We start from the raw sequence: 27,416 nt of genomic DNA, 5'->3' as shown, positions 1-27,416 counted from the left end.
CTCCTCATTTTTGTGTAGTTCCCGTTTCTGAAATTAAATGCTTCAGTGCTGGGCTGCTGTGTTTTCCCTGCCACTGGGATGTTAAATTTAATTATATTATCGTCACTATTACCAAGCAATCCAGCTATATTCACCTGTTGGACAAGATTCTGTGCTCCATGTTAAATCCTTGGGGCAGCCGGTGTAGGAAGCAATCACTTGAGGCCAGAGAGCAGGCAGCTAACCAAAACCTCCATTTTATTTACAGATATACAGAGAGCTCACTCAGCCGGTTGAAACCGGTTGAGCTAACCCATAATAATCTAACTCAGTTGCCATAGCAACAAAAACCATGACAACCACATACACAACATATTCCTCCCCCCCTAATAAGAACATCCCCTAAATAAAACACACACTAGACTAGAGAAGGAGGGTAGACTGCCTCCATTCCCGGCTAAACCCTGGGGATTATTTTGCCCCATAACCGTGGGTTCGCCCTAACTAAAGATCCAGCCGATGAGGAGGCCTTCTGTCTCCAGGTGGATTACGGCGAACTTCTGGTGTTATTGCACCCGAAAGCACTAGGGGCTCAGGGTCCGCAGCACGAACAGGTGAGGAGGTGGTATCAGCTCGTGCTGGGCAAAGGGGTATCTCAGCCGCCGGCAGTAATGGAGGAGAACAGTCAGAAACAGGTGACTCGTGATTCGGTCCTCACCAGAAGAGGTGAAGTCAGACCCTCAACTGCAGATGGGTCCTGAGGACTGGCATGACCTGGCAACAGCTGATCTACATGTCGCCGCCAGGTAAGATTCTCTGCAGTCCGGACTGTGTAGGAAACAGGTCCTGTTTGAGTGATGACTGTGGCCGGAACCCATTTAGCTCTGGAAGTATAATTCCGAGCCAAAACTGGCTGTCCCGGGCTAAAGGTTCGGTCTTTTGCTCTGGGTGCCCGTCTGATGACTTGATATTGCTGCTGATGTTGCACAATTTGTTGGGGTTCAGAAGGTTTCAGCAGATCAAAGCAAGTGCGCAGCTGTCGTCCCATCATTAGAAAGGCCGGAGATGCGTGGGTTGTAGCATGAGGTGTGTTTCTGTAGGAAAGTAAAAAGATATCCAGACGCTTTTGAATGGAGTGTTGTCCCCTTGCTGATTTCAAAGCGTTTTTCATTGTCTGCACAAATCTTTCAGCTAATCCGTTGGTGGACGGATGATATGGTGCTGACGTGATGTGGTGTATCCCATTTGCCTTCATAAAATTTTGAAACTCCTGAGAAACGAACTGCGGTCCGTTGTCGCTCACAAGTTGTTCTGGCAGACCAAAACGACTAAAGAGTCCTCGTAGTTTTTGGATAGTACTCTCTGCAGAAGTGGACTGCATTATAGAGACTTCTGGCCATTTAGAATGGGCATCTATTGTCACCAAGAACATGCTTCCTTCAAGGGGGCCAGCAAAGTCAACGTGAATACGTTGCCACGGGTTTTCAGGCAAGTCCCATGGGTGTAGGGGTGCCCACTGGGGTGCATTCCTCACACCCTGACATGACATACAAGCTTTTGCCTTCTCTTCAATAGCGCTGTCCAGTCCAGGCCACCAAAAATAGCTTTGTGCAATTTCCTTCATGCGCACTATTCCACAGTGACCGGAATGTAACTGTTCTAACATCTGTGATCTCAGTGGTGGTGGAATAATGACACGTCTCCCCCACAACAAACAACCAGATTGGACCGATATCTCCGTCCGCTTGGACATGTAGGGAACAAGGTCGGATGAGACCGGAGAGGTTTGTCGAGATTTTCCATGCATCACCAGGTCCATAACGTGGGACAATACTGGGTCAACGCGAGTTGCCTTCTTTATCTGAGTAGCAGTGATGGATGTATTCTCTACCTGTTCAAAGTAGAAGATTTCCTTTTGGGCACTATCTTGGTGTTTGACCGGCAAAGGCAACCTTGAGAGGCCATCTGCATTGCCGTGCAGAGTGGATTTCCGATATTTGATTTCATATGTGTGTGCTGAAAGTAACAATGCCCAACGTTGCATACGACTAGCAGCTAATGGGGGAATGCCTGTCTAGGGTCCAAAAATTGATGTCAGAGGTCGATGGTCTGTGAGAAGAGTAAATTTTCGCCCAAACAGGTACTGATGAAACTTCCGAATTCCAAAAACAATTCCTAATGCCTCACGTTCGATTTGGGCGTAGTTAGTTTCTGCTTTGCTTAGAGTGCGTGAAGCAAAAGCAATAGGTCTCTCTTCTCCTGAAGGCATAATATGTGACACGACTGCTCCCACTCCATAAGGGGAGGCATCGCAGGCCAATTGCAGTGGTAAGGATGGATCAATGTGCGTTTGAATTTCAGAATTTAGCAATGCATCCTTAGCTTTGTTAAACGCAACATCACAGGCTTCAGTCCACTTCCAGGCCTTGTTCTGCCCAAGGAGCTCATGAAGTGGTTTTAGCAGTGTGGCTAACTGTGAGATGAACTTTCCATAATAGTTCAGGAGTCCTAGAAACGAGCGCAGCTGGCTTACATTTCGAGGTGGGGGAGCCTCCACAATAGCTTTAACTTTTGCAGGGGCCTTATGAAGACCTGCAGAATCAATGATGTGTCCCAAATATTCAGCAGAGGGCTTGAAGAATTCACACTTGTCTTTGCGAACTCGTAGGCCATACTCTTCCAGTCTTTGTAGGGTAGCCTCTAAATTCTTTAAGTGATCCTCTTCATTTCTTCCAGTGACCAGGATATCATCCAGATAGCACTGAACTCCTGACAAGCCACACAAGATCTGGTCCATAGCCCTCTGCAACAGGGCGGGAGCAGATGTTATTCCGAAGGGTAGGCGACAGTATCGATAAAGCCCCTTATGAGTCACAATAGTCAACAGCTCTTGGGACTTTTCATCGACGTGCATCTGTAAATATGCTTGACTTAGATCAATCTTGCTGAACTTTTGTCCCCCAGCCAGGCCTGCGAAGAGGTCATTGATGCGGGGAAGCGGGTATTGCTCTGCACACAACACTGGGTTGACAGTGACTTTAAAATCACCGCAAATCCGGGGAGAGCCATCTTTCTTCACGATTGGAACGATAGGAGTGGCCCATGAGCTATGGGTAACTGGTATTAGGACTCCATTAGTGACCAGGTGCTCCAGGTCTGCTTCAACTTTTGGCCTGATGGCATATGGCACAGTTCGGGCTTTCAGATATTTTGGTGGACTGTCAGGTTTAATGTTCAATGTCACAGTGATTCCCTTCATACTTCCCAAATCATCTCCAAAAACAGCAGCATGTTTCCTTAGAATAGGGGTTAGACTGGTTTCTTCTTTAGTCATCCGGTGCACTTCTGCCCAGTTCAGTTGAATCTTCCCAAGCCAAGACCTACCCATTAAGGCTGGGTAGTCACCTCTCACCACAAACAGTGGCAATTTAGCTGCCTGTCCATTGAGCTCCACCTTAACATCAATAGTGCCCAACATGGGCACAGCTTCACCTGTATACGTCTTCAGAACAGTTTTTATTGCCTTAAGTGGAAGATGCTGTAGCTTTTCCTTATACACAGTCTCAGGAACCAGCGAGACAGCTGCACCGGTGTCTAGTTCCATGCGTATAGGTTTGCCCTCCAATAAAGGGGTTACCCAGTATTCATGTGAGCCCGCTGCCAAAGACAAAACATGCAGTGGCACTTCCTCTTGTGAGGAGGTGTCACCTTGATCATCCTGGGTCTGCTCTAGGTTATGCAAGGTTCCTCTTTTTGTCGGCCAGACCACAGGCCTCTTTTTCTTTTGTTTACAGGCATACTCAATGTGTCCCTTTTTGCCACAGTGTCGACACACCAGGTCCTTACACCAGCATTCTGATGCCTGGTGACCTAGCTTACCACAGCGGTAACATTCTTGACTCTGCACCGTTTTGTGGGTCAGTTCTTGTGACACTTTTGCACCCTAGGGATGCACGATGTATTGTGCCTCCCTTGTAGCCAGTTCCATGGAGACAGCAATATCAACAGCCTTCTGTAATGTAAGCTGAGCCTCTGTCAGTAGGCGCTTCCGTATAGCTTCACTGCAGAGGCCACACACTAACCTGTCACGCAGGGCATCATTTAACATCTCTTTAAATTCACAGAGTTCTGCTAGCTTTTTTTAAATGGCTACAAATTGTACAACTGTTTCATCTTCCTTTTGGTCTCTTTTGTGGAACCTATATCTTTCAGCAATTACCAGTGGTTTTGGGGAGAAATGAGACCCCAGGATTTCCACAATGTCACTGTAAGATTTAGTCTCAGGCTTAACAGGGTGTAGTAAGCTGTGTAGCAGAGAGTAGGTTTTATCCCCTACAACAGTTAAGAATATTGGCACCTTCTTCGCTTCTGTAATGTCATTTGCAATACCAAAAAGCTCAAAATGCTCAGTATACACATGCCACTGCTCTGTATTCTCATCAAAAGGCTCCAGGGGCCTGGTCAGAGTAGCCATGATTTTTAGTTTCACTTTCACAGTCAGTGCAAACAAGCAGCTTTTTTCGTTTGTTTGTTCTTTACCTTGACTTCTACTTCCTTCTGTTACTGGAGCAGCACCAGGATCCCACCCTCGTCGCCAGTGTTAAATCCTTGGGGCAGCCGGTGTAGGAAGCAATCACTTGAGGCCAGAGAGCAGGCAGCTAACCAAAACCTCCATTTTATTTACAGATATACAGAGAGCTCACTCAGCCGGTTGAAACCAGTTGAGCTAACCCATAATAATCTAACTCAGTTGCCATAGCAACAAAAACCATGACAACCAAATACACAACACTCCAATTAGGACTAAATCAAGAATTGCCTCTCCTCTTGTGGGTTCCAGGACTAGCTGCTCCAAGAAGCACTAAGTCTTTTATGTATGTGTGGCTTACAAGAAACTCAAGTGGAAGTGGGGCATAAGTTATTCATATTCAAGGCCATAAACTGTATACACCTACAACAATAAAATATATAATGTTTGGGACTCACAAATGTTAATAATGAATATATTTTTAATGTTGTAGGTATATATGATTTAATTATAACCCTACAATCCAGCCTGATGAAGGAGCACAATGAAGCTGCATCACCCAAAGTTTCACTGCCCATCCCTGCTTGTTCATTCCCCAACAGCCTTCATAGGTGTTCAAGGGGCCCACAGTGGAGCTCTACATTAATATGACATAGCAGCAGGCTACCTCCCTGTCTATTCCAATTCTCTTGCAGTAATTAAAACTGTCATAGAGTTCAGTATTTTTGTATCAGGAAGAACATTAGTAGAACTTAGTGGTATAAAGCCTATAAACTCTACACAAATTAAGTTTAATTTGAACATTTAGAAGAGCTATTGGAAGTTTCTATAGTCACTTGAAATATGTTGGAGAAACTCAATTAGAAAATGTGATTTTACTGCTAAGTGGTTTCCCCACATAGTTATGTCTTACAGTTTTCCTTTCCACTCAAATTTTAAGTTTGACAGCTCAAGACAGTTTTCAACCACTTCACATGCAATACAGCAAGATTAGTCCATATAAAAAGACAGTTTGTCAGACAAACAACTAGTAGTGGAAATAAGCTATAGCATTTAGTTGATTAAGCAATGTATCCTTCAAAATATTTGGTCTGCTAAATAAAATACAGAACATTATAAGCTTTTAATGGTATTGATCTGGTGACCTTTAATGCCCACATCACACTATATGTTGCCTGTCACCTACTAACAAAATCCAGTATTTTAAATGTTTCAGATTACCCTGTTATAAATTCCCAAGAAATAATTACATTAATTAATGTTGGTAGTAGTTCAGGAAGCAACTACCACAATGCTGTTACCATTTTGTGAATGTCTACTGCTAACCAGCAATATTTTGTACATTCTAATGTTCCTCATAAGCCACCAAAGACTAATGGATCTCAAATGAATCACATTATTTAATATATTATCATGATATGCCATGGAAGAAAGAGTAATAGCTTAAATAAACATGCAAATTCTACTATAGCTAAGGAAAAATCACTGCCGGGAGAGAAATATAGTCTACATAAATTATCCTCATCACCCACCCAGTCTTCCAGCACTTGCAGTCAGCCCACATTGGTAGCTTGGGAGAATAGATGCACTTTGCAGCACTATTTGACCATTGGAATGATTGAATACTGGATGGAATGATGGAATACTGGGTCCAATTCTGGTGTCCACAATACAAGAAGAATGTTGATAAATTGGGGAGGGTTCAGACCAAGAGGGAAGGTGAGAGCGCGCACACACACACACACACACACACACACACACACACACACACACACACACACACACACACACACACACACACACACACACACACACACACACACACACACATACAAACCCGCCTCCCAAAGAAAGATAATTACAAACCTTTCCCTTACCACCCAGCTGGATTTTACCAGCTAATAAAATATAGGACCATTCTATGGCTATGGCTTGAATTCCCTGCCCCAGCTCCTTCCGAACAGGAATGAGCACCAGTTGCTGAAACTCTAGCAATAAAGCCTTTACACTTGTATTCCCAGACATAGCCCTGATGTTATAGAGGCAGATAGTTCCATGTGAACCCTATTGTTATCTGCAAAGAAGCCTGAAAACTCCACCTAACATAACATTCTTGATTGTGTATTCAGATAGAGAGAGCCTAAATTAACCAGGCTGTACCACCTGGAACAGTTCTGTTGATTGGGATATTGCAGATGGCATGGTGTAACCCTTTGCCTCCAGCACAACCATGGTTTATGACCTCAAAAAGCCTCTGTGCCACAGGCAGAGTTGGCATGAAGCCTATGACACTTGTGCTCTAACCAGCTTCCCTCCTACTTCATCTGTCTCAGGCTATCAGGATACCAAGGTGACCTGTGAGGATGACACAGGGAAGGAGTATGTTAAGGGGCCGTTGTGTTTACAGATACGTACAATGAGTCATACTCTCTTGCTCCATACTATTTATTACCTGGATTGTAGTTTGCTTTAATTCATTTTTCATTCACTCCTTACTCCTCTTTTTCTTGTCTTTGATTCTATTTTTTACATTTTGTTTCTATTTAGGCCTGCATTTTCTAGGTTTCTTTTTGCTTCCGTATTTCTCTGTTAACTCTATTTCCCTTCTCCTCTTTCTCCATTTCTCTAAAAGTCTTTTCCTTCCATTATTCCACCCCTGTTGCTGCCTTTTCTAGTTGTTTCTCTTCCGACCTTGCATGGTTTCATTCCCCTACTCCACTAATCTTCCCTCTGCAGAAATATCAAAATGTTGAATAAAATAGATAGCATACAAACTGATACTGACAAGGACAGCAATTACCAGTCAATGCAAAGAAGATGGCAAAATTACTTCATCAGCTAAATCAATAAGAGAATTCACACAACTATCTACTGACAATGGTTATGAGAAATAACAACTATTATTGAGTTAAAGCCAAATGTACAGGCCAAATTCTGACCATACTTGGTAGTGTACAGAGCAGAGCAGAAAACCCATTAGAAAATGTTTGGAAACCTAGGCACAGTGCAATGGGTACTCTATTGTTTTAGACAAAGTGTGGTTGTCTGACAAAAGGAGTATGGCTAGCCGTTATTCCCACAGAACATTTCCTGTAAGGATTAATGCTGACCTCATTATCACTCATTTCCACACTTTCTAACCTCCTCAGAACAAAGAACACAGGGACAGATGGGGATGTCTTGGCAGAATAAAACCCACAGGAGCTTTGCTGCCATGCGGGATAAGAGAGAACCGCTGAGCAGCACAGAAGGGTTGGCCTTCTGTGCAAATGCGTCAGCTCTCCATAGAAGCTCAGATCTGTGAACTGTATTTCTGTACATCTCGAGTCGCCTTTAGCCCTGGAGGACCACAACCCCAGTTCAAACTTCTGGATGCCAAACCATGCAAACTTGAAATACAAACATAAGAATGGCCATACTGGGTCAGACATCTAGCCCAGTATTCTGTCTCTGACAGCGGCCAGTGCCAGATTCTTCTGGCACTTGGAGGTTTAGGGAAACCCAAAACACAGGTTTGCATCCCTATCTTGGCTAGCAGCCATTGATGGACCTATCTTCCATGAACTGTCCTTAGTGAAGATGGTGGCACCTGACAACTCTGCCCTGTACTGACACCATCAGTGGAGAGGAAAAATCCAATCTCTTAAAATACAAATTTAATCTAATCCAGTAAAGCAAACACTTTTATGCTCTAATCATAATTATATAGTTTTGTAGCATCTCCAGAGTGTGAAGTTAAGGTTATCTGAATACCTCAACTGTGCATTTCCATACTTTAATAAATTTAGATTTGTTTAAAATTTGTTTAACTGGGTTTGCAATATTTCTTTGGGGGAAATTACAACATGCCTATAATATTTTTATGCTTAACTCCCGTTATATATAAAAACAGGAATTAAGAGTATGTGTGTGTATTATAATTTCCTTTGTCCTCCTCATCAATTTCTATGGATGCTTTCTGAGTGAATTGTAGTTTTATGAATTCAAATCCCCTGTACTCAACATTTTTTTTCAAATAAAATACATTTTTCTATCTAATGTTGTCCATATAAAATACAGAAATAAAAATATATATGGTAACATTATGAGCAAGTATTATACAATTATTGTGAAATGTATATTGATTTCTATAAGTATCTCTCTTTATGCCTTTATCTTTCTTATTTAGACATATTAAAATAACCTTACCAGAGCCACTATGATGTGTACATGGTTAAACAGAGTAACCAAATGATATTTTTGCTCTTACCCTCATCCTCTTTCACTCTGCTATACTATTCACACCCTTACCCCCGCCTACCACTCTCCCCAGTTCTATATTTTACAACTGTAATTTGGATGGTGTTTGAGGGCAGGGATCAGGACTTTGTCTTCTCTGAAGTGCCTCTGGGTGCTATAAAATTCCTATATCATAGTAATAATAGTTTACCTTCCAAGCGCTCAGTCCTGCTCTAATATAAATCAATGGCAGAATTTCCAGTTATATCAGTGTGGCAGGATCAGGCCCCAAGGGATTAAGGCATAAATTGAGCATTACAGAAAATAGCTGTAGTTTATGACCATGTAACTAACATGTCTAAATCCTGACTATACTAAATAAAATGTGAATAAGGTGCTGGAACTTGTAGAATACAGTCAAACCTTGGAGTATGTTGGGTATTTTGTAAATCAAGTAAAACTGAACACTGCCCTAAACTACTTCTAGCCATAAGTTTGGATTTTCTTTTTTAAAAGAAATCTTTCAGTGGTGAAATAAGGGAACTAATCCTTAACAGTAAGGAAACTGGGGTATTGTGAATATATATTCTTGGCTAATGCATGTCAGTGTTGTAACGTTTGATTGTACAAATGTCATTTCTCATTAAGCTTTACAAAACATTGCTACTGACTCAACCGCCATAAGACATGACACTCTAGTGTGACAGCCAGAAAATCTGGAAAAACTGTACCTCTAAAATCATGATGGGCCAAAATCAGAAGTTACATCAGTGGGGATTTTATTGGTTGTAAGTAGGCATATCTTAATTGTCCAGGCAGCAGAAAGTCCAGATGATATGGGGGGAGGGAGAGCGAATGGCCCAGGATAGAAGACTATGGAGATCTGTTGTTGGTGGCCCATACCCCAGTTGGGGTGACGGGCATGAATGAATGAATGAATGAGATGAGGGGGGGGACAGCAGGAAAGTATAACAGAAAATGGAAGGTTCCTGGTAATGAACCTTTAGAGGAACCTTAAATGAGTTTCAAGTTTGAAATGAAACCTGAACCCATTTTTATGTGACTTTAAGTTTTAAAAGGACATTTATACAACTCTATTATGGCTTGGAATGTCAAAGAGAAGGATTGCCCCCATTGTCACTTACGTTAGATAACTGTGAACAATATTTTGTATAAAGTTGTGATGTAAAAGTGGGTTGATATTAATAACTATAGTTTGTTTACTAAGGGCTTGACCCTTATAATTAATTAAAGAAGATTTAAAATGTTCTACCCCACTCTTTTCTTTTATATTTGTATTTACTATTCTTGGTTTTAATTCCATGTTAGTAATACATAAATGAAAAGGTAAAATATACTTGCTAAGGAGGCAGAAGGGGCAAGGTTTTAGCAGTGAAAAGCAAACATGAGGATGTAGGAAGTTGTAAGATAGACTAGAAGGCTCTGCACATATGTTTTGTACCTTCCTACCCTCCTGCTTTGTGTTTCCTTCTGAAACCTCATTCTTAGTCTATCTCAGCATGTAAGTTATTCTCTCACTATCCTGCCCACCATGCAAAATACAGTAGAACCTCAGAGTTACGAACATCTTGGAAATGGAGGTTGTCAATAACTCTGAAATGTTCACAACTCTGAGCAAATGTTATGCTTGTTCTTTCAAAAGTTTACAACTGAACATTGACTTAATACAGCCTTGAAACTTTACTATGCAGAAGAAAAATGCTGCTTTCCCTTTGTTTTTAGTAGTTTACATTTAACACAGTATTGTGCTTTTTTGTTGCTGGTGCCTGATTACATGCGTCTGGTTCCAAGTGAGTGGTGTGGTTGACCATTCAGTTCGTAACTCTGGTGTTTGTAACTCTGAGGTTCTACTGTTCAATGTAGGTTGCCTCTGAATTTGATCCATTCCATCTGTAACAGGGAAGGTAGTGTTGAGGCAATATTATTTAGATTAGAACACTATTGCACTCCCCCTTCTTTCCGCACCTCTCAGCTTAACTCCTTGCTGAAGTACAGGCCAGAGATCTGTCCTAACAGAAAGCATTACACAGAGTTAAACCTCAGGGCTATTGTATGTAAAATCTCTGATAAGTAGGTGTTAATAGTTCTGAGTGACCTGAAAAGAGAGAGTAGGGTACAGGTTCTTATGTCTACACTAATTACTCCAATTTTACAGAATTCAATTTTTGGAAACAGATTGTATAAAGTTGAGTGCATGAGGCCACACTAAGCACATTAATTCGGCAGTGTGCATCCATAGTACCGAGGCTAGCGTCGACTTCCGGAGTGTTGCACTGTGGGAAGCTATCCCATAGTTCCTGCAGTCTCCCCCGCCCATTGGAATTCTGGGTTGAGATCCCAATGCCTGATGGGGCAAAAAACATCATCGCGGTTGGTTCTGGGTACATGTCGTCAGGCCCCCCCCCCTTCCTCCCTCCCTCCGTGAAAGCAACGGTTGACAACCGTTTTGCGCCTTTTTTCCTGGGTTACCTATACAGATGCCATACCACGGCAAGCATGGAGCCCGCTCAGCTCAACGCAGCAGTCATTAACATTGTAAACACCTCGCGCATTATCATGCAGTTTATGCTGAACCAGAACCTGCAAAACCAGGTGAGGAGGAGGCGGCCACACGGCAACGAGAGTGATGAGGACATGGACACACAATTCTCCCAAACCACGGGCCACAGCGCTTTGGAGATCATGGTGTTAATGGGGCAGGTTCATGCCATGGAACGCTGATTCTGGGCCCGGGAAATGAGCACAGACAGGTGAGACCGCATAGTGTTGCAGGTGTGGGACGATTCCCAGTGGCTGCAAAACTTTTGTATGCATAGGGCCACTTTCATGGAACTTTGTGACTTGCTTTCCCCTGCCCTGAAGCACCAGAATACAAAGATGAGAGCAGCCCTCACAGTTGAGAAGTGAGTGGCGATAACCCTGTGGAAACTTGCAACACCAGACAGCTACCGGTCAGTCAGGAATCAATTTGGAGTGGGCAAATCTACTGTGGGGACTGCTGTGATGCAAGTAGCCAACACAATTACTGAGCTGCTGCTACCAAAGGTAGTGACTCTGGGACATGTGCAGGTCATATTTGATGGATTTGCTGCAATGGGATTCCCTAACTGTGGTAGGGCGATAGATGGAAACTATATCCCTATCTTGGCACCAGAGCACCAGGGCAGCCAGTACGTAACCTGCAAGGGGTACTTTTCAATGGTGCTGCAAGCACTGGTGGATCATAAGGGACATTTCACCAACATCAACATGGGATGGCTGGGAAGGGTTCATGACGCTCGTGTCTTCAGGAACATTAATCTGTTTAAACGGCTGCAGCAAGGGATTTACTTCCCAGACCAGAAAATAACTGTTGAGGATGTTGAAATGCCTATAGTTATCCCTGGGGACCCAGCCTACCCCTTAATGCCATGGCTCATGAATCCATATACAGGCAGCCTAGACAGTAGTCAGGAGCTGTTCAACTATAGGCTGAGCAAGTGAAGAATGGTGGTAGAATGTGCATTTGGATGTTTAAAGGGTCACTGGCGCACTTTACTGACTCGCTCAGACCTCAGCCAAACCAATATTCCCATTGTTATTGCTGCTTGCTGTGTACTCCACAATCTCTGTGAGAGTAAGGGGGAGACATTTATGGCGGGATGGGAGGTTGAGGCAAATCGCCTGGCCGCTGATTACACACAGCCAGACACCAGGGCGATTAGAAGAGCACACCAGGAAGCGCTGCGCATCAGAGAAGCTTTGAAAACCAGTTTCATGACTGGCCAGGCTACGGTGTGAGAGTTCTGTTTGTTTCTCCTTGACGAAAACCTTCCCCCTTGATTGACTCATTCCCTGTAAGCCTTTAACTTCTATTTATAGCCTTTTCCCCATCTTAGTTCCTATTGGCTCAGTTTTCAAATGGTAATTATGTGTGGAACCCACAAGATTCCTTGCCCATCATGGAATGGTTTCAGAAACAGCTACTCAGCATGCCTAGAAACTGCCACACCCTATTCTGGATGTTTCTGGACCCTCCTAGATGAGTTACTCCACAGAGACACAGCACATTCTATACTAAAGTCCATCCTCTGCCCCAATTCTGGACCTGCCAGAGAACCAAAAAATCAGTTATTGACCTAGTACTACACACTATGCCTCTTCCATGATTCTTGTTTGTTTGTTTCTGTTTTGTTTGTCATATTATTTTAAATGTAAGAGAAGGAACAACAGAATATGATTATTAATTAATTAATTTATTAATGGTAGCCCTGGCCAAGATTGGGGCACCAGTGTGCTGGAACTGTACAAACATATAGTGGCAGACGCTTCCTTCCCTGAAGAGCTTATTAAATAGATAAGACAAAGGCTTGGAGGAAAGGAAACATTAGAATACCTGCTTTACAACCAGAGAGAGATGAGTTAAAAGGAGCAAGGGAAGGGGAGAGACAAAGGGAGATGGGGAAAGGAAGGAAGAGACAGAAGAGGAAGGGAAAGATGGAGAGAAGAGGGAGTGAGGTTGGGGGAATAGTCATGGAGGGGGCAGGAGGAGGTTAGAACAAACAGCCTATCAGCTACAGATAATAATGCCCCAGGTCTAAACTAAAGAAATCAATATGTGATAACATCACAAATGTCAAGGGGATGTGAAGCTGGGAGAAAGGTTCCTCCCCAAGGATCTGGCCTACATCCTGGGGAGTGGAAAAGGGCTGTTCTGCCCCTCGTGCTGCACTTCTTACTCTGGCTGCTAGGTGCTTGTTCTGTCCCTGGGAATTTTACCTCCCTCTGAGCCCACAAGACCTGGAGGAAGGGACATGTAATCCCCACTCCCCTAATCTGGTCCAGCTCCTGTAGAGGGTGAAAGGGGATTTCCCCCATAGCCCATGGTGCTGCTGTATAGCTGTTACAGAGGATGCTGGGGGAGTCCTTCTGGCTCTAGGGGTTTTCAGGGGGGAAAGGAACTTGATAGATGGTGATGTTAAAGGCAGAAGATGTACTGCTTCCAGTGAAGACACTTATTTATTTAGTATTTATAGCACTCTACCTGAGCTGTTGAATACATTTATCTTTCATAGGTAGCAGTGGTTCAAAGAAAGGAAAGATTTATGATCTGAAGAAATATTGACACTTTTTGATTCACAGAGCTTCTACATGCTTAGTGCAGTGAGGAAAAAATTGGACACACTTGGTTGTGACAATGCTCAGTGAGATTTTCTCACACAAAATATCAAATGTCAGATGTGCTCTATCTGTGCTAGAGGGCAGAGAAATATAGATGAGGTCAAACGCTCAATGTGTGCGGTATGACATTTCATAGCATTTCCTTTCACACTTGCTACATTTTGTAGCATTTTAAACTACTCAGAAAAATTATGTGACATTTCTAACGTCATTAAAGAAAAACTTTGAACATAGGGATTTTCAATTAATTATGCTGCCTCTAAAATCAGTGAGACAGAAGAGTGTCTCCCAAACACCACATCAGTGTGTATCAGGAATAAAGGCCAGGAATTGCAATGGGCAGATACTTGAAATATGACTTTCATTTCATGAACCTTGATAACTGCAGGAGCATGAATTTTTGATATAATAGATATGCTTATGCCTGCTCATGCTCAGGAAGGGAAGTTAAAGACCTTTTTCTCTAAGCAAATAAATCATAATCTCTGCTTCAAGTACATTGTTTTGTGACTCTGTAGAGAGGAGATGGTAACTGTCAGAAAAGTCAAAATGTATTGTCATAAATGATTGTTTAAAACAATTCTACAAAATATTGTGGTGAGAACTGCTCAATTTTTCCTTTTCAACTTTTTTTAACATTTTCCTCAATTTATGAAGGTGTTAACATTAAAGAAGCAGCTGGACAACCACTGACATAAAAAATTCAGAATCCACATAAATTATGAGGAACAGGAAGAGAGGAGTGGCAGAGGTGAAGCAACTAAAAACCTTTCACAGACAGTCAGCGTTTGTGAGTAATTTACATGCAAGTCTGCTGTGCATTCTTGTTAGACATTTTTTACAATGGAATGGCAATGGAAAAATGCAGTGATTTAGGGGGTGTGGTTGGACTGGGATTTTTTTTCCCAGTTTTTAGAAAAAATGTATGTTTTTCTTTTTATATATGTAGACTCATGAACTTTCAGGTCAGAAGGGATCATCATAATTATCTAATCTGACCTGCACATTACAGGCAGCAGAACCTCACCCACCCACTCCTGAAATATACCCCTAAACTCTGGCTGAGTTACTGGAGTCCTCAAATCATGGTTTAAAGACTTCGAGTTACAGAGAATTCATCATTTACACTCAGGCCCACTGACAGCAGTTCCGGGCCCAGGGCAGAACAGTCAGTGGGCCCCCCACACACCCACAAACTGTGTCTGACCTGACATTTGGGTGGTGCTGCCCCTGCGCTGGCTGGTGCCCAGCAAGCTGCTGGCTGGGCTGCTGGGTGCACTCTTCTGGCACGGCCAGGGCTTCCACATGCCCACCCAGTAGGGTTGCCAACTCTCTTATCGTGCAAACCCAAAGACCCTTGCCCTGCCCCTGCCCCACCCCTTCCCTGAGACCACGCCCCTGTCCCACCACTTCTCCAAGGCCCTGCACCTGCTCACTCCATCCCCCCTCCCTCCATCACTCGCTCTCCTCCACCCTCACTCACCTTCACCAGGCTGCGGCAGGGGGTTGGAGTGCAGGCTCTGAGGGGGGTGGGAGTGTTTGGGTGTGAGAGGTGGTCTGGGGTGTGGGCTCTGGGAGGGAGTTTTGGTGTGGGAGGGGGTGTGGGGTACGGGCTCTGGGAGGGAATTTGGGTGCAGGAGGGGTCTGGGAGGAAGTTTGGGTGTGGGGTCCAAGCTCTAGGCTGGGGCAGGGGGTTGGGGTGCAGGAGAGGGTCAAGGGGCCAGTGCTTACCTTGGGGGGCTCCTGAAAGCGACTGGCACACCCCTCTGGCAGTGGCTTCTAGGTGGAGCGCCCAGGGGTTCTCCGCATGCTGCTGCCCACAGGCACTACCCTTGCAGCTCCCATTGGCCAGAGTTCCTGGGCTGTGTGCTGAGACCCCCCTACTGCTCCCCTCTGCCCCCCAGGGACTGCAGGGACGTGCCAGCCACTTCCAGGAGCAGCACAGAGCGAGGGCAAGCAGGAAGCCTGTCTTAGCCCCACTGCGTTGCTCTCAGCAGTTGCCGGGGCCCCTTGGGCCTTTTTAAATCACCCAGCCCCCATGGCAATTGCCCCATTTGCCCCCCCCCATCAGCGGGCCTGTTTACACTAATTTAAACCGGCAAGTGACCTGTGCCCCATGCTGCAGGGGAAGGCAAAAAAAACCCCAGGGTCTCTGACAATCTGACCTGGGGAAAATTCCTTCCTGACCCCAAATAGGGTGATCAGTTAGACTCTGAGCATGTAGACAAGACCCACTAGGCAGATATACCCGGGAAAGAATTCTCTGTAGTAACTCAGAGCTGTCCCCAGCTAGTGTCCCATCACCAGATGTTGGGGATTTTTGCTACTGGCAGTCACCAAGGGGCCACATGCCATCATACAGTGTCCCATCATACCATCCCTCCATAAAGTTATCAAGCACAGTCTTGAAACCAGTTAGGATTTTTCCCTCTATTACTCCAGTTGGAAGGCTGTTTCAGAACTTTACACTTCTGATAGTTAGAAATCTTCATCTAATTTCGAGCCTAAACTGGTTGATGGACAATTTATATCCATTTGTTCTTGTGTCCACATTGGTGCTTAACTAGAGAGCATTCAGCCTTCTTTTGGTTAGGCTAAACAAGCCAAGCTCTTTGAGTCTCCTTTCATAAGGTAGGTTTTTCATTCCATGGACCATCCTAGCAGCCATTCTCTTTGGCAGTTTCAGTTTGAGTTCATCTTTCATAAACATGGGAGACTAGAACTGCACACTGTATTCCAGATGAGGTCTCACCAGTGCCTCATATAATGATACTAACATTTCCCTGTCTCTATTGGAAACACTTCGTCTGATGCATCCTAGAACTGAATTAGCCTTTTTTTGTGGATGCATCACATTGTTGGCTCATAGTCATCCTGTGATCAACCAATACACCCAGGTCTTTCGCCTCCTCTGTCACTTCCAATGGATAAGTCCGCAGTTTATAGCAAAACTTGTTGTTGTTAGTCCTTAAATGCATGACCTTGCACTTTGCACTATTAAATTTCATCCCATTTCTAATACTTCAGTTTATAAGGTCATCCAGATCTTCTTTTAGGATATTATGGTCCTCACCTGTATTGGCAATACCTCCCAACTTTGTGTCATCCAGAAATTTTATTAGTGCACATTCATTTTTGTACCAAAGTCAGTAATAAAAATGTTAAATAAGATTAGTTCCTTATCCACCTTTAAATTCTTATATTATTCCCCATCTTCTCCAATTTAACTAATAATTTCCCATATCCAGGTAGATTAGATCTACGTCATTTCTTTTGTCTAAAAAATCAGTTATCTTCTCAAAGAAGATGATCAGTTTGGTCAGGCACGATCTACCTTTTGTAAAACCATGTTTTATTTTATCCCAATTACTTTTCACATCTATGTTTTTAAATACTTTCTCTTTCAAAATTTGTTCCAAGACCTCACATACAATAGAGGTAAAACTAACAGGTCCGTAGTTTCTCAGATCATTTTTTTCACCCTTTCTTAAAAATAGGAGCTATATTAACAATTCATAGGATACAACCCTGAGTTTACAGCTTCATTAAAAATCCTTGCTATTGGGATTACAATTTCACATGCCAGTTCTTTTAATATTCTTTGATAGAGATTATCCAGGACCCCCTATTTAGTCCCATTAAACTGTTTCAGTTTGACTTCCACCTCAGATGTAGTAATTTCTACCTCCATATTGTCATTACCATTAGCCACCCGGCCCTACCCCTAAACTCTTCATTAGTCTTATTAAAAACTGAAGCAAAGTATTTGTTTAGGTGTTGGGCCATGCCTGGATTACTTTTTAATCTCTACCTCATCTTCAGTGCTTCATGGTCCCACTTCTTCTTTCCTTGTTTTCTTCTTATTTATATGACTGTAAAACCTTTTACTATTGGTTTGAATTCCCTTGGCAAAGTCCAACTCTGCTTGGCTTTTGGCAGTTCTCACTATATCCCTACATTTTCTGACCTCCAAGAGGTAGCTTTCTTTGCTGATCCCCTCCATCTTCCATTCCTTGTAAACTTTCTGCTTTCTCTTAATCACCTGTTTGAGATGCTTGCTCATCTAGCTTGGTCTGAAGCCCTTCCCTATGAATTTTTTTCCCTTGCTTGGGATGCAGGGTTCAGATAGCTTCTGCAACTTTGACCTAAAGTAATTCCAAGCCTCCTCCACATTCAATGGATTCTTTCCTGCTCCCACGAGGATCCTTTTCAGCCTTAGGGTTTGGGGGATAGTTCCGTGGTTTGAGCATTGACCTGTTAAACCCAGGGTTGTGAGTTCAATCCATAAGGGGTCTATTTAGGGAACTGGGGTAAAAACCTGCCTGGGGATTGGTCCTGCTTTGAATATGAGGTTTGACTACATGACCTCCTGAGATCCCTTCCAACCCCTGATATTCTATATGTTCACATTCCATATCATAGCAGACAGCACACCCTTCTGTTCTCCAGATCTTTAAAAGGCTTATGGCAGTTTTTTTTCAGTTCTACAGGGATTAATGCCAGTCTCTTGGTCAACAACAACAACAAAGAAAACAACCAAAGACCCAAAGAAACACCAAAACAAAACCAGAACACCACACCCCCAAACTCCCTTACAAACTCCCATTCAAACTCCCCTGTTTACAGCTCTGTTTGCTGCTCCTATGCTCTGGCTGTCTCTTTGGCTGCCTTTATGGCCCCCTAATCAGGAAAGTCCTGCCTCCCTAACCAGAGCTGTGCTTGTCTCACAGCACACTCACCCCTACTAGCCTCTACAAACTGAAGAAAGGGGGAAAAAACCACACAAGACAGAAAAAACACACAACACCCACAAAAAAACTCACTGTCGCTAAGGACCAGAGATTTGCTCCTCCCTTCTCCTCCAACAGAACTCCCACTCAAACTCCTCCCATTTACAGCTCTGTTTGCTGTTTCCAAGATTTAATCCAGCATGGGGGCTGGCTGTGATGGCTGTTCTAGCAATCCGCTGTATCCATCCAAACTAGGAATGGGAAGCCAGCCTGACAGATGATGTGTGTCTAATTGATCACTCAGTTAGGGGGTCAGGAAGGAATTTTTTCTCACATAGGCCAATTGGCAGAGGACCAGGAGGTTTTTTACTTTCTCAAACCACTTTCCAGTCACAGTGGGTTAAGTAGGAATGTGCTTAATTCCTAAATAAGGTGCTGGGGTGGAGTTGTTTATTTCTTGCAACTTGTGGCTGGTTTCTAGTGCAGTTAAGATAATACAATGAATAGTTCCCAGAGGTAAAATACCTGGGATTTTGGTGATGGGTCTTGGGTTTATGTGTAAGGTTAGACTCTTTGGCCTCCAGGCTGAGGTCCCTACTCGACTGCACTCTCTATCCCCTGTGTGTGGGGTAGGGTGCTAGAACTCAGAGCTAAGTCCTGAGGAAAGTGTACCCTGCATTACAGGTTATATGGTAAGGAGCCCTGTAATCCCCACACTGGAACCAGTTAATTATCTGGTATGGGAAAGAGTGGTTTATGGATAGGTAGCATTCATCCCCTGTGTTAAAGTTTTACAAAAGTTGTGACCTGCCACTTAATACAATGCATGTGTCTGTCCTCATTTTGCCATTGGGCCCACATCAATTTAGACTCAGCAAAGCCCTTAAAGGTGTGATTAAAGAAGCCATCTTTTGGATTAGATATAAAATTGATTACTTTCATCTTTAAAAATCTTGTGTCACTTTTGCAGTTCTAATGGTATTAATCCCAGTGTCTTGCCAAGTTCCAACTTGGATAATTGCATTTTGTCAGTATAAATTCTTTATAGTTAAAAATTGATAAATTATTTAGTCTCTCTCTCTTTCTCGCAAAAAAAAATATGATAGCACTGGAGATAGCTGTATTTTAATAATGTGTTTGATGTTAACCCTTTTTATATAGACTCAAATCTTGTTGCTAAATATACTCTCATTGACTTCAATGGGATCAGCTTTATGTCACTTCAGGATGCTCCCGGAAGCAAAGAATTCTCTGAATATAAGGTACTGTTATAATGCATAAAATAAAGGCTTGAGAAATCATGATTTTAAGCAGACATTGAACATTGAATAAAATATACAGCTAGCAGCTTATTAGTACAATGTCTGTGACGCACTGGATCTCCTCACAGAGCAATTAAAAGCGTCTTTTCTTATGGCCAGATTCTCTAACCTGTTATGCTTCCTTTGGGCCACTCAGGCAGTGTTCGGACCACACTCAAGCAGTACACAGGCTGCTAATGGCCAGAAAAGAATCCCCCTGTCAGAGGGCAACTCTGTGCTGGACCTGAGTGCTGCTCTCTTGTTGTAAGAGGTGTGTTTTAGGTGGGAGGGCTTGGCAGGGACATGGAGGAGCAATGATCCGTAGGCCCATCCTCTCCTGGCACAGAGCCATTAAAGGCCTCCATACCACTGGGAGATCTACAAGCAGCCTGCTGCAGCTTGAAGTCTCTTTGGGGCTGAGCTAAGGACCAGAGAGCCATAACTAGCTCCATGGTGCCTGTCCCCCAATGTTACCCGGGGTTCTTTCAACACAAAGCTCTTGGTAACTTTTAGGTGGTGTCAGGAAATAATTCAGGGGAGACTTGGCCGTCCGACCGATAGATGGCTGGCACAAACGGGACAACACAAGAGTGCTTTCACTTAAAGCTAAACTTTACTTAGTCTCAAGCACTTACACATGTCTGCAACAAGTTAGTAAATCACCCCCAACCCTTGATAATTACCAAAGCTGAGTGTGGCTCTTGAGTGACACAGTGGCAGCCTTCCGGTGGCAAAATCTTCTATCTGCCAGTGGGGAACGCAAGATGTATCCAGAGGGAGAGTCCAAAAAGAGTCCAAAAGAGTCCCCAAATGAGTCCAACTATCTCAAGCTTTTTTCCCCTTATTTATACATTAGTAATAGAATGACATGTCCCTTAAAGAAAACTTGTTAAGTAAGCAGTTTCAATGGTCAAGAAAGAGGTTCCTTCTGATTATTGATTAACCAGGTGTGGGTTTTTCCAGAGTTTGCAGCCTTGAGACCCCAATAGACATTCCTGGGGCACATCCTGCTCTTTTAAAATGCATGTATCAGCAACTTCAACACAATTCTTATCAGGAAGGACATGGGGTCAAGCTGCCCTTTCTGTGGCACCCCAAACCCCCTCCTCTCCTGCCTTGGTCAAGCTGAGACTGCTTAATAGGTTGCTTTTAACCAGGGGCGGCTCTAGGCACCAGCAAAACAAGCTGGTGCCTAGGGCGGCAAAATCTAGGGGGCGTCCCCTGCGGTCGGGGGGGGCGGCAGGCTGGGCCGGCGGACCTGCCGCAGTCATGACTGCGGCAGGTCCACCGGAGCCCCGGGACGACTGGACCTGCCGCAGGCATGACTGCGGATGGGGCGCTCGTCCCGCGGCTCAGCTGGACCTCCCGCAGGCATGACTGCGGCAGCTCAAGTGGAGCCGCCGGACCCGCAAACTGTCCGCAGCCACGGGAGGTCCAGCCGAGCCACGCGGGACCAGCGGTCCCTCTGCAGTCATGCCCGTGGGAGGTCCGCTGCTCCCGCGGCTCCGGGGCGCCTCCCGCGCATGACTGCTTCGGGCGGCTAAAAACGTAGAGCCGCCCCTGCTTTTAACAATAAGCCATAGTGGTTTCAGGCACTTTACTGGTTTGCCAAAATCTCCCCGTACACCAACTTCCGTTCTTTCTTGTGTCAAGCAGTGCTCTGGCACAGAAGGGAATCTAGAATTTTCAGCCTTATGGTACTTTTAACAGCATTTTTCATTTTTGATTAATGTGAGATCTTCAGAACAATGAAGATTTGATTATTTGAAACATCTGTTTTTTAAAGATACTTCTTTGGGTCTTGATCTTAGACACTTAAGCATGTGAATAACTTCACACCCATGAATAATCCAACTGAAGCCAATGGGACTACTCTACATAAGTATTTGCAGATGTAGTGTGCTGATCAAGCTGCTGACTACAGCTATGTTTTTTTGTTGTTGTTTGTTTTAAGTTCTTAATTTTCTCAGTTTTTACTCTTCTTTGGAAGGTCAGCAACAAAAGAGAATTTTCAAATACATAGTGAATTATGAGGAAAGAAAACGCATTGTGAAATTTTGTGGTGGAAACACATTTGTCATTAATTTTCAAATTTCAAATAAATTATATTTTTTTTAAACTTTTGTTGGCAAAAAAAAATTCAAATAAATTATATATTTTTTAAACTTTTGTTGGCAAAACTGCATTGGCTCATGCTAAACTTTAAAACTTCTCCTGGAAATGGTGTGGGAGTTTTGTTTCCTTCTCCATCTCACTAAAAAAAACCCTCTCCAAAGTCAAAAAAATTCATTGGTTTAACATTTCATGTCCCATATCACAGTCAAAGTGCAAAGAGCAGAAAACACCCATGGGTCAGCTGCTGGGGATTTCTCCTCAGCAGGCTTAGAGTCTGTGTAGGTGCTTACTCCACCTTAGTCCTTTCAGCCCTCAGTGTAGGAGTTATTACAATGGCATGTATAGCATTCTCTAGACTTATTCTCAGAAACAGTTAAATCATTGTGACTAAAAATTTTGAAAAAACAAATTCAGCCTGAGACAAATGCTCAATATGTAGCATTTCAACCCAAGCAGTTAAAGTTTAGTCAAGTTATAAGCAGTGGAAAGTGAGGTCTTATAATGGGAAGTGTCTTGCACCTTTAATCATAGGTGGCAATACCAGCTGTACCTAAAATACCATCTGTACCTGGTCCATCCAAAATAAAAATGTTTGTAAAGAGTTTGTATGATACCTCTGGATAAAGTGGAATCAGTAACTGCATTAACATCATTCAGATGTACCAGTTCAGAATTGGTCGATTCTGACAAATATATACGTCTCTATTGTTTTTGCAGAGTGTGTGTTAGAAGTTGTTGGCTTGAGTTCCGTAGCTTACCAAAAACACACATTTGTAAGATACACAAGCATAGAACCATATAATATAAGAAACTTTCTGAGCATGCAACCAAATGTATGTCCCTGGTAAGATAATACTTTCTAACAGCCTGATCCTGCAAACTACCGGATTATCTTTGTGAGTCTTCCTAAGTGTGAACTGCAGAGTAGTGTGAACTACTTCATTCCATGGAGGGTAGGAGGTCCTTGGAACCAGAAAACTCTTGAGTATAAAAACTGTTTCTTGTCTCCTATATGGGAAAAATTCACATAGGGTAGCATATGGCACATAACTTCCTATAATTTCTTTTCTTTTCATATGCATTATAAACTTGTTCCCATTACAATGAATGTCAAGAGACTGACTTTCAAAGTAGATGAATCGTTTTAAACAATCTTTTTAAACCTTTATTCTGGCATAAAGTCAATGTTTTTCAAATATAGCAGAGGCTGGAAAATGAATATACAGCTACCAGTTCATTAGTAAAGTCTGTATGAAGACAGCTTATCTCTGAAACTGTCAAGCTGCAAAGATCATAGATACAGAGTTCTGTACAATAGGTTCTAGCTGTTTTTCTAGTTTCCAGACGAGAGGGGGGAGGGAGACACTTTACCCTTTACCTGAGTGATCCGTGTAACAACTTATAATTTCAAACAATATGAAGCTGTTGGTTCTATATGTCAAAATATAACTTTCTTCTCCTGGTTTTGTCAGGCAAAGTAACAAAATACTCTACTTATCTGGAAAATTGTCTTCTTGACAGAAGCAGAGACATTAAATTTACAAACACTAACCTTACCCACTTGTTTAACAATTGTCAAATGTATGCAAAGTATTTAGGATTGAATCCTCTTTTAAGCCCTGATCCAAAGTTCAGTGAAGTCTGTGGGAGTCTTTCCATCGACTTCACTGGGGTTTGAGTCAGGCCCGTAGAGTTCAGTTGATTATCAAGGCTCTTACAGTTAGGTGCTGATTAGAAAACAGGAATTCTGTTTCACAAACAATTCAGTGTTTTGGAATGAGTTTTTGTTCTGTGGCAGAATGAAAAGGAGACCTTTTGAAATTTTTCATGAGGGAAAAAAAATAAGAGAGACCAATAGCCAATATTGCAACAATTAGGGCACTTATATGGGGTGTCGAGACCCAGGTTCAAGCCCTGCTCTGCCTCAAAAGGAGCAGATATTTGAACCTTTAACATATCAACACTGCCCCACAGTTTGGATTACAAGGATGTGAATAACAGTGCACAATAAAATGCTGCATTGCAACTCCCCTGTGTGGATGCTGTGGGTGTGAACTAAAACTATCCTAGTTTGAATAAATGTAATCCTCTTTGAAGACAATTACATTTATTCGAACTAAGAATCTTTTAGTTCGCACCTGCAGCATTCAGATGGGGGAGTTGCAATGCAACACTTCGTGCGCACTGCTATTCATACTCCTGTAGTCCGAACTGCAGAGCAGTGTAGATGTGCCCTAGATCTCCCACATCTCAGATTCGATCACTAACCAACAAGCTAGTGTCAGTCTCAACCATTGGAACTTTTCCACTTTGCATAAAGAATTTTATATATTCATTGGGCCAGAGAGAGACTGAGTCTATATTCCAGTCGTTATGGCACTCACCTGGAACATGGAAGACAGGTGCAAGTTGCTGCTCTGAATCAGGCAAAACAGGGACTAGAAGCAGGTTCTCCTACTGCCCATATGAGTACCCGAACCACCAAGCTATTGGCTACTTAGGATGTCTCTTGCTGTCTCTCCCAGTCTCCCTTTGTTTTTGACCAGAATCTTTCTTGACAAATCAGCATTTTTCGCTGAAAAACATTTTAGTCATAACTTCCAACGTATGGCCCATTTAGCAAATGTTAAAGAAAAATCATGCTTCCACAACCTTAGGCACCAAATCAGCTGCTTCCCAATCTTCTGATTTGAGAGAAGGGCAGACTAGGCCTTGCCATGATTTGAAGCTCCTTCCTCTTTGTGGTTGCTAATTTCCTTCAGAGTTCCCTAGCACCCCTTTAGTTTTTATGGGGCTCACCTGTCCTTGTGGCTTAGTGTAGAGCCAATTGCAGTGGGAAAATGAGAGTTTACATTTGCCTTTGGCCTGTTTCTCTACAGGATCAGGCCTTCTCTCCATTCCAAAGGCTGAAGATGAGGTGAGCAGATGAGGTGATGACCTAGTGAAGGGCAGAAGATGCAACTAGATTCCCACAGAAGAGAACAGTTTGTAAGGAAAACCTGGGGACTGATGGGAAATGGCTAGGGAAAGAAGGAAAAATAGCCTGTGAAGGCAGGGGGAGGGAAGTTCCCTCGTAGGTGTGAGAATTTCGGAACTCAGATCTCCAAAAAACATTTCAGAGTTAGTTTGTGGCCATCCATGATGGGGCTTAACTCTCGTCACCTGCAAGGCAAGGGAAAGGACCCAATTAGTCATGCTTTGCATTAACTAATTGCCCTCTGGCAAGAGAAAGCAGAGGTAGGCCTTATAAGTAGACTGAGGGAGCTCAGTTGGAGAGTCTGCAGAGAAGACTTCTTTGTGGTGGAAAGAAGCCCTGGGATGGGGTTTAAGCATACTGATAACAGCAGAAAAACACCACAGGAGCAGATTTGGTTAGATCCAATAAGGGAACAACACTGAAGCCTGAGAGGGGTGGAAGGGCTGTTAGTTTGAAGATTTGTTTAAACTTTTATTTGGACTTGTGTGTGCTACCCCAGAAGGGGTTTATATTGCTACCTGACCTGGCTGGAGACCCAAGCTACAGCACACCCAGACAGGGTGTTGAGAGAAGTTGCAAATATAAGGAAGATCCCAACAGAATGCCATAAATGATGACCCCCTGAAATGCTGTATCCAGGCATGACGAGGTACCACTGAGTTGAGGATGTGCACTTGCACTATCTGATTGAGATCAATAATCATTTCATGAGAACCACCATGAACCCCCAGTGCAAATTTCAGCACACTAATGTTTTATCCCACCTTTGAACAAGAAATCTAAAGGTCTCCTTGTTGTTCCTATACAGTATTTCTCACATTGATTTCCAGTGCAAGACGTTAGACCTCTGATAGTATCATTGGTAAGTAGCACTATGTATTAGATTCTGAATTTTTAAGCCATAGAGGGGGGAGAGAGATTTTCAACAGGTCTTTCTCTCATCATAATGCATTTGGAAAATGTAGCTGTGTTTAATTATCCTCAGATTTCATTTCTCTCTGTCTGAAAAATCCAGTGTTCTATAGTTTTATAAACATTTTTGGAGTCTAAAAACAACCTAAACAATCATATACATATGCATCTAGATGTATTTATCTCTTTGTTTACAATCTGAAAATCAAAATAAATGGAATATAATTCCAAGGTCAATAAGTAAGGTGCACTAAGCTCATATACAAAAGGAAAAAAAAATCAGAACTGATCACATGAAAGAATGCATATATAATCTTGGGACAGTTTCTCATTCTACAAACATACATTACCAAGAATCTAAAGGACCGATACTGCAGTCCTCAGAAGTGGATTAATAGAAACATAGATGCAATGTATGTTATGTATTAAGTTAATGAGCTTACAAAATAACCTAAAGATGATACATTCCCTTTCCTCAGTAATAACTCCTTATAAAATATTTCATAAAGTTACTCTTGTGAAGTGGATCACATATTGCAATCATTTTCAAATTAACATGCAAAAGGTCAATTCTAATTGGCGTTCACTTGTATATGACAGTGAACAATACTGACTGCATTACTTACTGGATCAAATTAAATTATACAGTTAATTTACTTTCCCTTAATTATATCCATTACATTTTTCGTCAGATAACATTTAGAGCTCCTAAGTAATTAGAGAACAAACAAGGTAGGTTTTTTTTTTAAAAAAACACCTACATAGGCACTTGACATTATTACAAAAAGCAGATTGCACATGTATAGAATAGTTTAGTTGTGCAATCACTTCCTTGTTACTTGAGTTTTTGAATACATATCTAATGCATGTATAACACAGACTAGTTTTATGAGATAATCTTAAACAGTGCAATTGTGCAAATATACTGACACTAGGGTGCAGAGTAATGTGAAAATCTTCACTATCCTTTACAGATATCCCCCTTTTTGTTCATACTCACTTTCTCTCATCTGTTCATTCATTTTGCTTGTCAGAAAACTATTTTTCCCCCCACAAGCAAATTCAAATGTAAAAGATAACTTCTGGCTTTATTTATCAATGAGTGTGTTGACACAGAGTTCAATGGACCCAGGGTTTCACCCCAAGTATCATGCTCATTCTTTTAGGTGTGAGGTACAGTGGGTCACATAGTCCTTTGATTAGTTATGGAGCATATACAGAAAGACTACTCTGACAGTGCAGATTCGACAGGACTATTATACCCCTAAAAAGTACATTAAGTACATGTTAGAAATGTGAATACCTAAAAGTACTGCAAACAAAATTGCTGTGCCTATTTTATTGCATTTTATACACAAATTGCTTCAATTGTGTTAATGACCCTTTGCTTTTCACAAATACTCTAACAAATGGGTTTAATGGCAGAAATGTTCACTAGCGCTTTTTTTGTGATTGCAGACTATTTGTGGAAAGTG

At 42.6% G+C, this 27,416-nt stretch overlaps 1 long non-coding RNA gene across 6 annotated transcripts in view; it reads left to right on the top strand.

Moving 5' to 3' along the window:
* Positions 1-27,416, top strand: part of LOC120405722 — an 83,195-nt gene that overhangs the window by 13,513 nt on the left and 42,266 nt on the right. For 3 of the 6 annotated variants that reach the window (XR_005598803.1, XR_005598804.1, XR_005598801.1), the window contains 4 exons: positions 14,564-14,696; positions 19,798-19,898; positions 24,932-25,040; positions 25,838-25,891. This is a non-coding gene — a long non-coding RNA (uncharacterized LOC120405722). Of the gene's footprint in view, positions 1-14,563; positions 14,697-19,797; positions 19,899-20,094; positions 20,209-24,931; positions 25,041-25,837; positions 25,892-27,416 lie in introns of all 6 variants that reach the window. The other 3 variants (XR_005598802.1, XR_005598805.1, XR_005598806.1) reach the window with 3 other exon arrangements.

Source organism: Mauremys reevesii, linkage group 5 (assembly GCF_016161935.1).
Source record: "Mauremys reevesii isolate NIE-2019 linkage group 5, ASM1616193v1, whole genome shotgun sequence".
Taxonomy (NCBI): domain Eukaryota; kingdom Metazoa; phylum Chordata; order Testudines; family Geoemydidae; genus Mauremys; species Mauremys reevesii.
Note: the sequence above shows the minus strand (reverse complement) of the source record. Positions and strands in the feature narration are given on the sequence as shown.